Source organism: Rhinopithecus roxellana, chromosome 3 (genome assembly GCF_007565055.1).
Source record: "Rhinopithecus roxellana isolate Shanxi Qingling chromosome 3, ASM756505v1, whole genome shotgun sequence".
NCBI lineage: Eukaryota > Metazoa > Chordata > Mammalia > Primates > Cercopithecidae > Rhinopithecus > Rhinopithecus roxellana.
In genome coordinates this window covers 167,492,213-167,506,593 of record NC_044551.1, presented here as the reverse complement: position 1 = coordinate 167,506,593, position 14,381 = coordinate 167,492,213, and the positions used below count along the sequence as shown (strand labels likewise).

At 44.6% G+C, this 14,381-nt stretch overlaps 1 protein-coding gene across 3 annotated transcripts in view; it reads right to left on the bottom strand.

The window, feature by feature from the left end:
• CREBRF (CREB3 regulatory factor) overlaps positions 1–14,099 on the bottom strand; it is an 89,770-nt gene extending 75,671 nt beyond the window's left edge. For 2 of the 3 annotated variants that reach the window (XM_030927283.1, XM_010373332.2), the window contains exon 1: positions 13,977–14,097. The gene's annotated coding sequence lies outside the window, so the exon portion shown is untranslated. Of the gene's footprint in view, positions 1–13,976 lie in introns of all 3 variants that reach the window. The other variant, XM_010373330.2, reaches the window with a different exon arrangement.
• Between the last annotated feature and the right edge of the window lie 282 nt (positions 14,100–14,381).

Below are 14,381 nucleotides of genomic sequence, written 5' to 3'. Positions count from 1 at the left end.
AGGCATGGTGGCTAACTGCCTATAATCCCAGCACTTTGGGAGGCCAAGGCAGACAGACCACTTGAGGTGAGGAGTTCAAGACCAGGCTGGCCAACATGGCGAAACCCTGTCTCTACTGAAAAGACAAAAATTAGCTAGGTGTGGCGGCGCACACCTGTAGTCCCAGCTGCTCAGGAGGCTGAGGCATGAAAATCACTTGAACTCAGGAGGTGCAGGTTGCAGTAAGACGAGATCACGCCACTGCATTCCAGCCTAGACTACAGGAGAGATTCTGTCTCAAAAAAAAAAAAAATTGTTTCCTTCCTCTTTTCTCAGATTTGGCACCGTTTCAAAAGCAGCATGACATATACTAGAGATAATTTTCAAATTCTCTTCAAATTCCTTCCTACTGTGAAATAGGTTTTACTACCAGCATAAACTATGTAAGAGTCAGTACAGAGGTTATATGAACATGGTTTTGCAGTCATCTCTTTTAACACTGAGAAAAGCTTGGTGCCTCTTTGGCTCTAACATTCCTAAAAAGCTTACTTTATGAGGAACAAACTCTAGGTAAAGGCTATGCATTGGGAATGAACATTTTGAATTTCATGGCCAGGTATGGTGGCTCATGCCTGTAATCCCTGTACTTTGGGAGGCCAAGGTGGGTGAATCACCTGAGGTCAGGAGTTTGAGACTAGCCTGGCCAACGTGGTGAAACCCCATCTCTACTAACAACACAAAAATTAGCCAGGTGTGGTGGCGCACACTTGTAATCCCAACTATTCAGGAGGCTGAGATGGGGGAATTGTTTGAACCTGGGAGGTGGAGATTAAGGCACTGCACTCCAGCCTGGGTGACAGAGACTCCGTCTCAAAAAAAAAAAAAAAGAAATATATTTAAAAAAAAAAAAAAAAAAAGAATTTCATTCCAGACTCTCATCTCCCTTACTTTACATATAAATGCAAGAATTCCCCTTTACTTTGTGGGGATACTGTGATTAACAATAAAATAACATATAAAGTATCTAGCCCTAGCATAAAACAGACTCTCAATAAATGGTGGCTATTTTTATTCTCAAATCTATTCCTTGGTATGTGATACTCCTGGGATGTTGCTGCTATTAAGGTATAAAACCAAAGTCAACTCAGAATCCCTTTTTTTTTTTTTTGGGATGGAGTCTCCCTTTGTCGCCCAGGCTGGAGTGCAGTGGCACGATCTCAGCTCAGTGCAACCTCCGCCTCCCAGGTTCAAGCAATTCTCCTGCCTCAGCCTCCCGAGTAGCTGGGACTACAGATACATGCTGCCACACCCAGCTAATTTTTTTTTTTTAGTACTGATGGGGTTTCACTATGTTGCCTAGGCTGGTCTCGAACTCCTGAGCTCAGGCAATTTGCCTGCCCCGGCCTCCCAAAGTGCTGGGATTACAGGTGTGAGCCACCGTGCCCAGCCCACTCAGAATCCTAAATTGTCTAAATTCCACATTCCACCAAGCTAGAACCAGGGTGAATATGGGATACTCAGGCAACACAGGACACTTAACACCCTTGCCCCCAGCCTTATGAGGGTGTATGTCAATTATGCAGGTTTAATCAGCAAAAGAATCTCTGGACTTACAAAGTAATTCATAAAGCTCCAAACTAGTCATCTCTATACACAATAAAGAAATAGCAGATAAAGAGGAAAAGACCTCTTTAGAGAGATTATTGCTCTTTATTGTTCAAACAAATACAATTTATTACCTTTTCATAGTTCATTATACTGGCTTCACCAAATGGTTCTAGACAATTTGAGGAAATAGAGTGATACATAATTTATATGTATATTTGTAATACCTTGCATAGTTTCTAATAAAGAGACACGCAGAGTTTAATCTATACCATATTTGTCTCAAAAGTGCTGAGATAAATCTAACAAGTGAGGCAGATTATTCCAACTGCTGAGAAAACATAGCACTGAATAGAATCAGCAGCTCTTAAAGAAGTACATAGAGTAACCAGAACCTAGTTCCACTCCTCCATCAGGCAGTCAGTATTCTTAATATCCTTCCAATCAGAGGAAAGAATAAAATTTACAGTAACTCGTTAGTTTTTAACTTGGGAATTTTGACAACCAGCAAGTTATTATGCTGAGCTATAAAACTAAGGTAAAAAGGACCTAACAAGTGCACTCTACTGGGAGGATATACATTTTAAAACAGAAGACAAAATCAACTGAAGATTTATAGCTGAGGTCTCAAACTGGACTGCAGCGAGAAAACAATGCCCACAAAGTTGTGTTCAGTTGCAAATCAGTTGCATTAGTTTTTTTAAATTGTAACTGCCAGTATTTAAATTTCACATAAAATTTCATATAAAATTTGATGTCTGATCTCAAATACCACTCTTTTGGGGGAAAAAATTAGACGTTGGGTACATATTCCCAGAAAGATGATCACTTGAAGAAAGAGATCTCCTCCTTAAATTGGCCTGTGCTCTCTAGCTTGCTTGGATCTCCAGCCTGTCCCATTTTACAGATGATGAATCTAAGCTGAAAGATGCTCAAAACCACAGAACTAGCAAAATGCCTATTTGTGAATGCTGGGGGTTCACTCTTGACAGCTCTGCAACTCAACTTCCAAATAAAATATAATTAATGTTAAAAGAGAGGTATCTAAAAGACTTGTACATGAATACTTAAAACCATTTCAGTTATAATAGCCTAAAATCTGGAAGCAATGCAGATGTCTATCAACTGGTAAACACATAAATTGTGGTATGTCCATACAATAACAAAGGCTCAGGCCCAGCATGGTGGCTCAGGCTAAGAAAGGTTGCTCACACCTGTAATCCCAGCACTTTGGGAGGCTGAGGCAGGAGGACTGCTTGCAACCAAAAGTTCCAGACCAGCCTGGGAAACATGACAAAAACCCATCTCCACAAAAAATCAAAAATTAGTCAGGCATGATGATGACACCTGTAGTCCCAGACACTCATGAGGCTGGAGAATTACTCTAGCCCAGGAGATCAAGGATACAATGAGCCATTATCACGCCACGGCACTCGGCCTGGGCAACAGAACGAGACCCTGTCTCAAAAAGAAGAAAACAAACAAAAAAAAAAGACTCAACGAATACACAACACAATATGAATATCTCAAAATCACTGTTAACTAAAAGAAGTCAGACTCAAAAGACAACACATTATACCAAAAGATTTATATGAAATTCCAGAGAAAATAGTGATACAAAGCAAATCAGTGACTGGAGCCAAGGACGAGGGCAGGAGAACTAAATGAAAGCGGCAGGAGGAACTTTCTGTGGTAATAAAAATGATGGAGATATAACAGTCGTTAGATGACACCATGTATTTGTCAAAACTCAAAATTGGTTGAATTTTCTTTTACATAAACTATAACTCAATAAAGCTGAATTTTAAAAAGAGGTGTTTAGAAAATAATAGAAAACTACCAAGAAGAATACTAACTGGGAAAGTTTGGGAAAGCTTTAGGGAAAAGGTGAATTGCACTTTGTTATAGAACAATTTGTAGGTGCATAAGAAATAGAAAACAGGGTACACGGGCAGTCACATTCTACACTGTGGCCTTTGAAGTAGCATCTTTGAATACAAGGGAAAATGTTTCATAAAAAGAAATTCATAAAAATGGATAATTAAGTCTTTGGACAGGTATCAAAAGGAGTTGATCTTACAAGATTTCCTAAGAGGGAATCAATTTATATGCTATTTACATGCAAAATAAGCAGATAGTGTGGAAGAATTTATTTTGCTTTGATTTTAAATAAAACATAATGAGAGGTGGCACACACCTGCAGCCTGAGCTACTCAGGAGACTGAGATGGGATTGTTTGACACCAGGAGCTTCAGGCCAGCTTGGGCAACACAGCAAAACCTCACCTCAAAAAAATAAAAAATAAATAAAGCAAATAAAATGTAAAGGTAGGGGCAAAGAGAAACCCAAAGGGGCCAGGTGCGGTTGCTCACGCCTGTAATCGGACATTTTGGGAGGCCAAGGGATGGCTTGAGCCCTGGAGTTTAAGACCAGCCTGGGCAATGTGGGGAGACCCTGTCTCTACAAAAAAAAATTAGCTGGGCATGGTGGCACACACGTGTAGTCTCAGCTACTCGTGAGGCTGAAGTGGGAGGATCACTTGAACCCAAGGTCAAGGCTGCAGTGAGCCACGACTATGCCACTGCACGATCCTGTCTAAAAAAAAAAAAAAAAAAAAAAAAGAAGAAGAAGAAGAAGGAAGGAAGGAAGGGGGAGAGAAAGAAGAGAAAAGAAATATAACCCAAAGGGAATAAAGAGAGAGAGGCAGGGAGGGTGGGAGGTGAAATAAAGGCAAGAGACAAATAGAGTCAGAATGAACAGTACCTTAGTACCAACACATTAGAAAAGGTGGGACTAAAAGAAAAATGAAACACTACGGGAAAAGACGAATCAACCAAAGTCAGAGGTACAGGGAGCTACAGAGAAAAGAGACTGGAGACCTGACAGCATAGAACAGACTGAAGAGAATTAGAGGACAAAGAGAAAGCAAAAAAAGCTATTTCCTCCTAAATCTTACAAATCAGTTTCCTCCTCTTCCATTCTCCCTCCCACCTCTGCCTTAGCTCAAACCATCTCATACCCAACCCCACACTACACATCTTTTACATTTCAACTGTACTAGAATGCTTCCTTCACTAATCTTCAAAACTAAGTTCAAACACCACTTTTTCTATGAATATTCAACTTTCCCCAGGCAGAGTTAGCAGTCCTTCTTCCATATTTCAGAACATTTTGTTCTGAAAAACCATCGTAACATTGGGTTGCAATGTGTATCTCCTCTCCTAGTCTATGGGCAACTCTAGTAGGGGATTCAAAGGTAAAGATGAAAGCCTTACTAAAAAGCAGTTCAAAAACTGTACAGCTGGGTACAGTGGCTCACACCTGTAACCCCAACACTTTGGGAGGCTGAGGTAGGAGGGTCACCTGAGTTCAGGAGCTCAACACCAGCCTGGGCAACACAGTAAAACTCTCTCTCTACAAAGAATTTTTTAAATTAGCCAGGTGGGCCAGGCGCAGTGGCTCACACCTGTAATCCCAGCACTTTGGGAGGCCAAGGCGGATGGATCACCTGGCGTGGAAAGTTCAAGACCAGCCTGACCAACATGGAGAAACCTCAACTCTACTAAAAATACAAAATTAGTTGGGCATGGTGATGCATCCCAGTAATCCTAGCTACAAGGAAGCCTGAGGCAGGAGAATCGCTTGAACCTGGGAGGTGGAGGTTGCAGTGAACCAAGAGTGTTCCATTGTACTCCAGCCTGGGTGACAAAGCGAGACTCTGTCTCAAAAAAAAAAAAAAAAAAAAAAAAAAAAAAATTAGCCAGGTGTGGTGGTGTGCACCTGTAGTCCCAGATACTCAGGAGGCTCAGGAGACTGAGGCAGGATGATTGCTTGAGCCTGGAAAGTCAAGGCTGCAGTGAGCCATGATCGTGCCCCTGCACTTCAGCCTGGGTGACAGAGCAAGAACCTGTCTCAAAAAACAACAACAAAATCTGCACGAGTCCACCTCATTTATACCACACCAATAGGATGCTAGAAGCCTTGCTGTTTTAAGGAATTCTACAGTGAATATTTTCAAAAGTACATCCACCCTACCCCTAATTCCTCCCCCCATATCATCAAAGACCTTTTTAAAGTTTTATTTTTGTAATGCTTTAAATTTCTCAGTAAATGACTAACCTATAATAGAAAAGGCAGCAATTCCATCAGCAGCCAAAAAAGAAACTGCTTTTATAAAAGGAGCACCTCAAACCCTCAGGACAAAACATTACACTGAAGAAAACAAATGCACAACAAGAATCTAAAAAAAAAAACTGGAGGGCAAAAAAAAACAAAAAAACAAAAAAAAACCCAGCAAGCTTTACTATCACACTATTCTTTAAGAAAAAAAAATTTAGGCCAATGCATTGCCTCACGCCTGTAATCCCAGTACTTTGGGAGGCCAAGGCGGGCAGATGGCTTGAGGTCAGGAGTTCGAGACCAGCCTGGCCAACATGGTGAAACCCTGACTCTACTAAAAATATAAAAATTAGCTGGGCATGATGGCAGATGCCTGTAGTCCCAGTTACTTGGGAGGCTGAGGCAGGGGAATTGCCTGAACCCAGGATGAGAAGGTTGCAGTGAGCAGAGATTGCGCCACTGCACTCCAGCCTGGTTGACACAGACTCTTGTCTCAAAAAAAAATTTAAAAAAACAAGAAAAAATTATTTTTTAATAAAGAAATTGGCCAGGCGCGGTGGCTCAAGCCTATAATCCCAGCACTTTGGGAGGCCGAGACAGGTGGATCATGAGGTCAGGAGATCGAGACCATCCTGGCTAACACGGTGAAACCCCGTCTCTAATAAAAAAAAAAAATACAAAAAAACTAGCCGGGCGATGTGGTGGGCGCCTGTAGTCCCAGTTACTCGGGAGGCTGAGGCAGGAGAATGGCGTAAACCCGGGAGGCGGAGCTTGCAGTGAGCTGAGATCCGGCCACTGCACTCCAGCCCGGGCTACAGAGCGAGACTCCGTCTCAAAAAAAAAAAAAAAAATTAAAAATTAAGAAAAAGAAATCAGCAGGCCAGGCACAGTGGCTCACGTCTGTAATCTCAGCACTTTGAGAGGTGAAGGCGGGTGGATCACCTGAGGTCAGGAGTTCAAGATCAGCCTGGCCAACATGGTAAAACCCCATTTCTACTAAAAATACAAAAAAATTAGCTGAGTGTGGTGACATGCTCCTGTAATACCAGCTACTCAGGAGGCTGAGACAAGAAAATTGCTTGAACCCAGGGAGGAGGAGGTTGCAGTGAGTCGAGATCGCGCCACTGCACTCCAGCCTGGGCGACAGAGTGAGACTCCGTCTCAAAAAAAAAAAAAGAGAGAAAAAGAAATCAGCAAATTTGTGAGGCTTTCATAGGAAATTCTCAAAATCAATAATACCCAAAAGATATAAAAGTGGTTTTCGTGTTGAAAGGAGAGTGGAGGATGATTTAAGTTGCCAAGAGTAAGTAGGGAAAGCAGTAGTTTAGAAAGCTGTTTAGGAAGGAGAGTTACAACATAGACTTTGGACGAAAGGTCATAAATTGGTAAAAATGCATATAAGGCTTGGCTGGTGATACCATTGCCACACCCTGCATCAAACTTGCTCCAAATCCTAGCCTACCCTACAAAGGTGAGTCAGTCTTATTAGCAAGAATGATTTTACAGTGCCCCCCTAAAAAAAAAAAAAGGATCCTACTATGCAGATGAAAAATTATCCCAAACCTATATGAAATAAGAGATTCCATTCATATATGCCAAATAGGACAAATCCAAAGAACAAAGCACAACTTTTTTTTTTTAAATACCTGCAAGGAATATTCAACAAGTCTAACTAATGGAGTTCATCTGAAAACAACAAAGGAATTAAAGAGATTTTTAAACATCAAAATAGCTTCTCTAAAAACTTTCTTAAAAGAGCGGATCAATTTTAGAATGAAAGCTTTTTGTTTGAACAGATGGTGATTAATTCCTCCCTTCTAACTAAGAAAAGCCCAACATCTCTAATAGTAGACTTTATTACTTACCAGATAAGCGGTTCTTAGCAATGCATGCATTCATTTAAACAGTTCAAGAGCACTAAAAGGTATCAGGCACAGTGTGAGGCAGTGAATACAGAAATAAAACACAGACTCCGACCTCAAGGAGCTCACAGTTTAATAAGAAGACAAATAAGCCAAGAGAAAATCGAATCCAGATTTGAGAAGTAGTTTCAAGCAGCCCACAATATTAGCATATTCAAAGTACAAGAGTTTAAGAATATAGTAACTAAAAATTTCCCAGTATCCCCTTGTGAGATGGAAAACATCATTAATCCCTACCACTACAAATTAATAAACTGAGATTATCTGTAGTCATCCAGCCAGAACCTAGGCTAGCTAGAACTAGAAACAAGATTGCAGGCCACATGTTTTTCAGTTCATAAAGGTCAATATATTCTCTTTTCCAAACTTTTATGCTTCCACTTGAAATCCAGTTCAAGTCAACAAAAATGGTGAAATATTACATTAAAAACAAAGCAAAAGCTATCAAAAAAATTAAGTATTTGCCAGTTATATTTTTAGATTATGGCATCTCTGCTTCACTAGGCACTTAGCACCACTTGACATTTTCCCCGGAAAAAGAGGAGGTAACCTGTACCTTTTGGGCCTGGAAAAATCATCCTTCTCTCTTTAATTCTTCAGGCACCTCAGGCAATAAGCACTCGATGTCTTCATAGCTTCTAAATTAACTGTATATTTGAATATAAGAACTACACGTGTTGACTATTCACCTGACTATCATCTCTTGAAACAGCCAAACAGTTTTGTTAAGGATTATATGCTAAATGTGCTTGGAAACCTCAAGACAACCATATCCTGAATGTATCTTAAGGCCGAAATTTTTTCAATCAGAATGCGTCTCTAAAATCAACAGGATTTGTACCAATATTTGCTTTAAACAGCTTTTCAAGAAAACATTTATATGTAAATGAAGCAAAAATACAAAATACAATGTTGCCATATGCTCTTGTACTAAAAATTCTTCAAGGCAGAAAATGTGTACAATCTACAAATGCTCAAATTTACCTAAAGTGTCTATTTGTATATTCTGAAATACCTTAACATCTAAGTACTTAAAGCTCAATGACTGGGCCGGGCGTGGTGGCTCACGCCTGTAATCCCAGCACTGTGGGAGGCCGAGGCAGGCAGATCACGAGGTCAGGAGATTGAGACCAGCCGGGCCAACACAGTGAAACTCCATCTCTACTAAAAATACGAAAATTAGCTGGGCGCAATGGCAGGCACCTGTAATCCCAGCTACTTGGAAGGCTGAGGCAGGAGAATCACTTGAACCTGGGAGGCAGAGGTTGCAGTGAGCCGAGATCGTGCGACTGCACTCCAGCCTGGGGGACGGAACTAGACTCCGTCTCAAAAAACAAACAAACAAAAAAAAAAAAACCTCAGTGATGTCTTACAACAGGGTTGACAAAACTATAGCCGTGGAAGCACAAATAGAGGCACAGCCTGATCTTGTAAATAAAGTTTTATTGGAATACAGCCCAAAAATATGCAGAACATATTTTCTACAGCTGTTTTCATGTTACAGATTGCAAAGTTGAGTAGTTGTGGAAGAGACTATAAGGCTGAAAAAGACTAAATATTAACTATTTGATCCTGTACAAAAAAAAAGTCTGTCAACTCTTGTCTTAAAATAATCAGAACCAACTATCTGACAAATTTATGTCTAGTCTAAGAGTTTATCTATCCCGAAATGAGCTACTGAATATGGTGAAAGTGTCAGTGAATTGTTCCTCAAAAAAATCCAAGTTCAACCCTGCATGGATTTATTTCAAAATCACAAAACTGGGGCGGGGGGGGGGGGCCCACAGTGGCTCATACCTGTAATCCCAGCACTTTGGAAGGCCACTGCGGGCAGATCATTTAAGATCAGGAGTTCAAGACCAGCCTGGCCAACTTGGTGAAACTCTGTCTCTACTGAAAATACAAAAATCAGCTGGGCATAGTGGGGCACGCCTGTAATCCTAGCTATTCAGGAGGCTGAGGCAGAATAATCGCTTGAACCCAGGAAACCCAGAATAATCGCTTGAACCCACTTGCAGTGGGCCAGGATCATGCCACCACACTCCAGCCTGGGCGATGGAGTCAGACTCTGTCTCAAAAAAATAGATATATGTATTTTTTAAATAAATATATAAATGCCCATCTTGACTGAAAATTAAGCTTTAAAAGCAAACAGCGATTTTAGCTCTTTATCTTTTAAAAACTGAGTTACATTAATAGAATCAATACACAAACTTACTGTACTCGTCACTTGTATTTAGTTAACCACCACCAGGAACCATGCTAGTTATTCCTTTACTTCTCACACTAGTATCCTAGAACCCACACACAACCACCCTGTAAACTAAGTAGAACATTGTCTATATAAAAGTTTGCTTTCACCTGCCATGACAGAATGATGGTAAATGGAGCATCCAGACTCTCTTCTGGAAGTATTTAGCCTCTTCTATGTTTATGAACATAAAAATCCCAAAGCTGATATATACCAGTCATATGAAGGAATTATACCCAAATAAGTTCTATTGCATCTATTTGCCATTCTTAGAATAAGAGAGCATTATACAAGCAATGCTAATTGATTGACTTCATCGACCAATGCAACAATGAAAACTGCCTGGAATATTCTAGGTATCAATGAAAAGTTTTTATTTTAATTTTCACTATACTTCTCTGTTAAACTAATTAGGGCATTGTAAGGGCTACGGTTTCAAAAGCAACACAATGCCACCTGATAAAATAAGAACTGATAGGCCAGGCGTGGTGGCTCACGCCTGTAATCCCAGCACTTTGCGAGGCCAAGGCAGGCAGATCACCTGAGGTCAGGAGTTCAAGACCAGCCTGGCCAACATGGTGAAACCCCGTCTCTACTAAAAATACAAAATTAGCCGGGTGTGGTGGCGGGCACCTGTAATCCCAGCTATTCGGGAGGCTACGCAGAATTGCTTGAACCCGGGAGGCAGAGATTGCAGTGAGCCGAGGTGACAAGAGCAAAACTCGAAAAAAAAAAAAAAAAAAAGAAAAAGAAGAACTGGTAAATAAGCTAATACCCTTATTGACCCCAAAAGTTATACTTAACAACTCAAGTTTATCAAATAATCAGGGATGTTTTTATGTATCATTATTAACAGAACTGAGTCAGTCATGCCAAAGTACTACAAAAATTGATGAATCAGGCCGGGCGCAGTAGCTCACGCCTGTAATCCCAGCACTTTGGAAGCCGAGGTGGGTGGATCACCTGAGGCCAGAAGTTCAACACCAGCCTGACCAGCATGGTGAAACCCCGTCTCTATTAAAAATACAAAAAATTAGCTGGGCATGGTGGCACGCACCTGTAGTCCCAGCTACTGGGGAGGGTGAGGCAGGAGAATTGCTTGAACCTGGAAGGCGGAGATTGCAGTGAGCCGAGATCTTCCCGCTGCACTCCAGCCTGGGAGACAAGAGGGAAACTCCGTCTCAAAAAAAAAAGAAGAAAGAAAGAAAAAAATAAGAACTGATAAATAAGCTAATACCTAGCCTGACCAGCATGGTGAAACCCTGTCTCTATTAAAAATACAGGCCGGGCGCGGTGGCTCACGCCTGTAATCCCAGAACTTTGGGAGGCCGAGACGGGGTGATCACGAGGTCAGGAGATGGAGACCATCCTGGCTAACACGGTGAAACCCCGTCTCTACTAAAAAAAAAAAAAAAAAAAATTAGCCGGGGGTGGCGGCGGGCGCCTGCAGTTCTAGCTACTCAGGAGGCTGAAGCAGGAGAATGGCGTGAACCTGGGAGGCGGAGCTTGCAGTGAGCCGACAACGCGCCACTACACTCCAGCCTGGGCGACAGAGAGAGAATTCCGTCTCTAAAAATAAAAATACAAATACAAAAAATTAGCTGGGCATGGTGGCACGCACCTGTAGTCCCAGCTACTGGGGAGGCTGAGGCAGGAGAATTGCTTGAACCCGGCAGGCAGAGGTTGCAGTGAGCCGAGATCGTGCCACTGCACTCCAGACTGGGCGACAGAGGGAGACTCCATCTCAAAAAAAAAAAAAAAAAAGCCTGTTCGCGGTGGCTCACGCCTGTAATCCCAGCACTTTGGGAGGCCGAAGCAGGTGGATCACGAGATCAGGAGATCGAGACCATCCTGGCTACCACGGTGAAACCGCGTCTCTACTAAAAATACCAAAAAATTAGTCGGGCGTGATGGCGGGCTCCTGTATTCCCAGCTACTCGACAGGCTGAGGCAGAATGGTGTGAATCCGGGAGGCGGAGCCTGCAGTGAGCCAAGATGGCGCCACTGCACTCCAGCCTGGGCGACAGAGAGAGACTCTGCCTCAAAAAAAAATAAATAATAAAAATAAAAATAAAAAATTGATGAATCATTTACCAATTATTCTTTTTCTCCAGCTAATAAAATAGAAGATAACGCAAATTCTTAATACAGCTAACTCTGGATTAGCCCCTGCATGATCTATCCAAGGCATGTTCCTATGCCTAAGTACTTAACCAAAGATGCATCAACAGTTTGGTACCCTTGACAATACCAATGTAGCCACAGGTTGTAATCCGATGTAAACACAAGCCTAAATTAAGCATTTAATAAGGCCAAAAGGATGCCAAAATAATAATACAATTAGATTAAAATAAGTTATTTTCAAATTATTCATACCATTTTTCCCTGCCTCTGGTGTATATCCTAGCTATTTCGGATTAAAAGATTAAAGATATTTAAAAGTACAATCAAGTGACAACTAGTTTACAACAGATCACAAGATTTACACAGAAGTCTTGTTTTCTGCTTTAAAAAAAAAAAAGAAATTCTAGGCCTTGATCCTATTTTTCACCTGCAGGGTATTCGCAAGAGAAAGTCCTAAAGAATCTTCGAAACTAAATAACTTTCTCTGGGCTCAGTTTTCTCAAGAAGTTGATTAATGTGGGCCACCAACTTATGTTAGCAAGAGGGGCAAATTACTACGAAGACTAGGACAAGCACGGGGCCTAATCTTTAAAAGGCATCCTGATGCGGGGGGGGGGGGGGTGGAGAGAAACCTCGCCCAGCCCTCAACTTTCTCAGCTTTTCTAGTCCCGTTTTCTTTTACAAAATTGAGAAAAGCAAAACTTCCCCCTCACTGCCTGTCTCTTATCTGAGGCCTGGTACAGAAATTCAGATCGCTATTTATCCAAGTACCTCCTTAAGGTAGTCTTAAGGCTCAAGCCAGCTCAGAAACGGCAGAAAGATTTGCTTTCTTGGGTTAACAGGAGGGCGATTACAGCGTTTGGCGGCCAGGTTTGTCAGGAAGCATAGGGCCAAGAAAGAGGGAGAATCCAGAGACTGAGCTCCATCTAGTCCCAGGAACCACCCCCAGAGGAGGCTTGACTGCCCTCGGTACTTCCCTGCCTCCTCAGCTCGTGTGAGGAGAAAGGCGGGTCGGGGTCAGGCTCCCCTGAGCTACTTCCTGGTCCGATCGGACTCGCCTTCGGACACCCGAAACACCCCCGGCCCGGCTCCCTCGCCCTTTGCCCTGTCTCCTCCCCTCTCAGTGACCCACCACCGCTGGTCCCCTCCCATCTAACATGGCCGCCCCGCCCGGCCCACCTCCGGCACAGCCTAACCAGTTGGTGGCCCCCGCGGCACCGCCTCCCCCACGCCCATTGGTGCAGAAGTCTCCATCCGCCCGGTCCATTGGACGCCAGAGCCTGCCACTCAGCTCCGAGGGCTCCGCCCCTGAGCCGCTTCAAGCTACTTTGAGAAGACATATAAACAAATCCCGGGAGGGAGGCCCCTCTCGCCCGTCGCCTCTGAGGCGGGGACAGAAGGGGGAGCGGCTACCCCCGAGACGCCCTGCTTGAAGCCCCCTAGCCCCAGCCCGCGCCTCCTCGTCTCCTGCCAGCCTGGCTCCAACCTCCGCGGCCCCAGCCCTTCCTCACACGCCCCTCTCTCCCCTCCTCCCCCGCCAGTCTCGCCTCCCCTCCCCTCCCGGGCCCCTCCCACCCGCTCTCTTCTCTGACAGGCCGACTGCCGGCAGCAGCGGCCCCGGGATCGGAGGCAGCGGGGAAGGGCCGGGCGGCCCGGCAGTACGGACGCCCGGCGCTGCCCACCCCCGGCCTAACCTACTGCCCGCCCGCGTGTCCCATCTACCGCCGCCCCGCGCTTTTATGTAACCGTCCCGGGCTGGGGGTGGGGGAGGGGAGCGGAGCCCCCGTGACCCGCAGGCGGTGGCCTAAGGCCCGCGCGCCCTGGCACTCGGCCGTGGTCCCGGCCCCCGCCCTGCGCCGGCCCGGCCCAGAGTCCCAGCGCTGCTGCCGCCTAGGCAAGCGGCCCTCTGCCCCCCGCTCCGCTCGTCCCCCAGCCCAGGCCCTTGGGGGCTCCGGGCAGCGGGTGGCGGCGCTCACCTGTGGGTGTAGGGGCGGCTCAGGGACTGGGTCCGGTTCCGCTGCAGGGGCCACGGCCCCTCTCCATGCTGCCTCGGGTTTGTTTTGTTTATGTCCTTCCTGACGGGTTCCCGGAAATCGCGTGACTCGCCCCCCTCACGTGGGCCGCGGCGAGGAGGAGGAGGGAGGCGGGGGCCCGCCGGCCTCGGGCCAATCGCGAGGCGTTCCACAGCCCGGCCAATCAGGGGCTGGGTCCGGTCGGGCACCCCTGTCACGTGTCGCCGGAGGGGCGGGTTGCCCGGAAAAACCAGGAAGAGAGGGCGGAGCGGGGGCTCGGCGCCGGCCTCTGCAGTGTGGGCGGGGACGTCTCCGATACCCGGCAGCACGCCCAGGTTGGGAGAGGATGTTCCTTTTACGAAGGCTTCA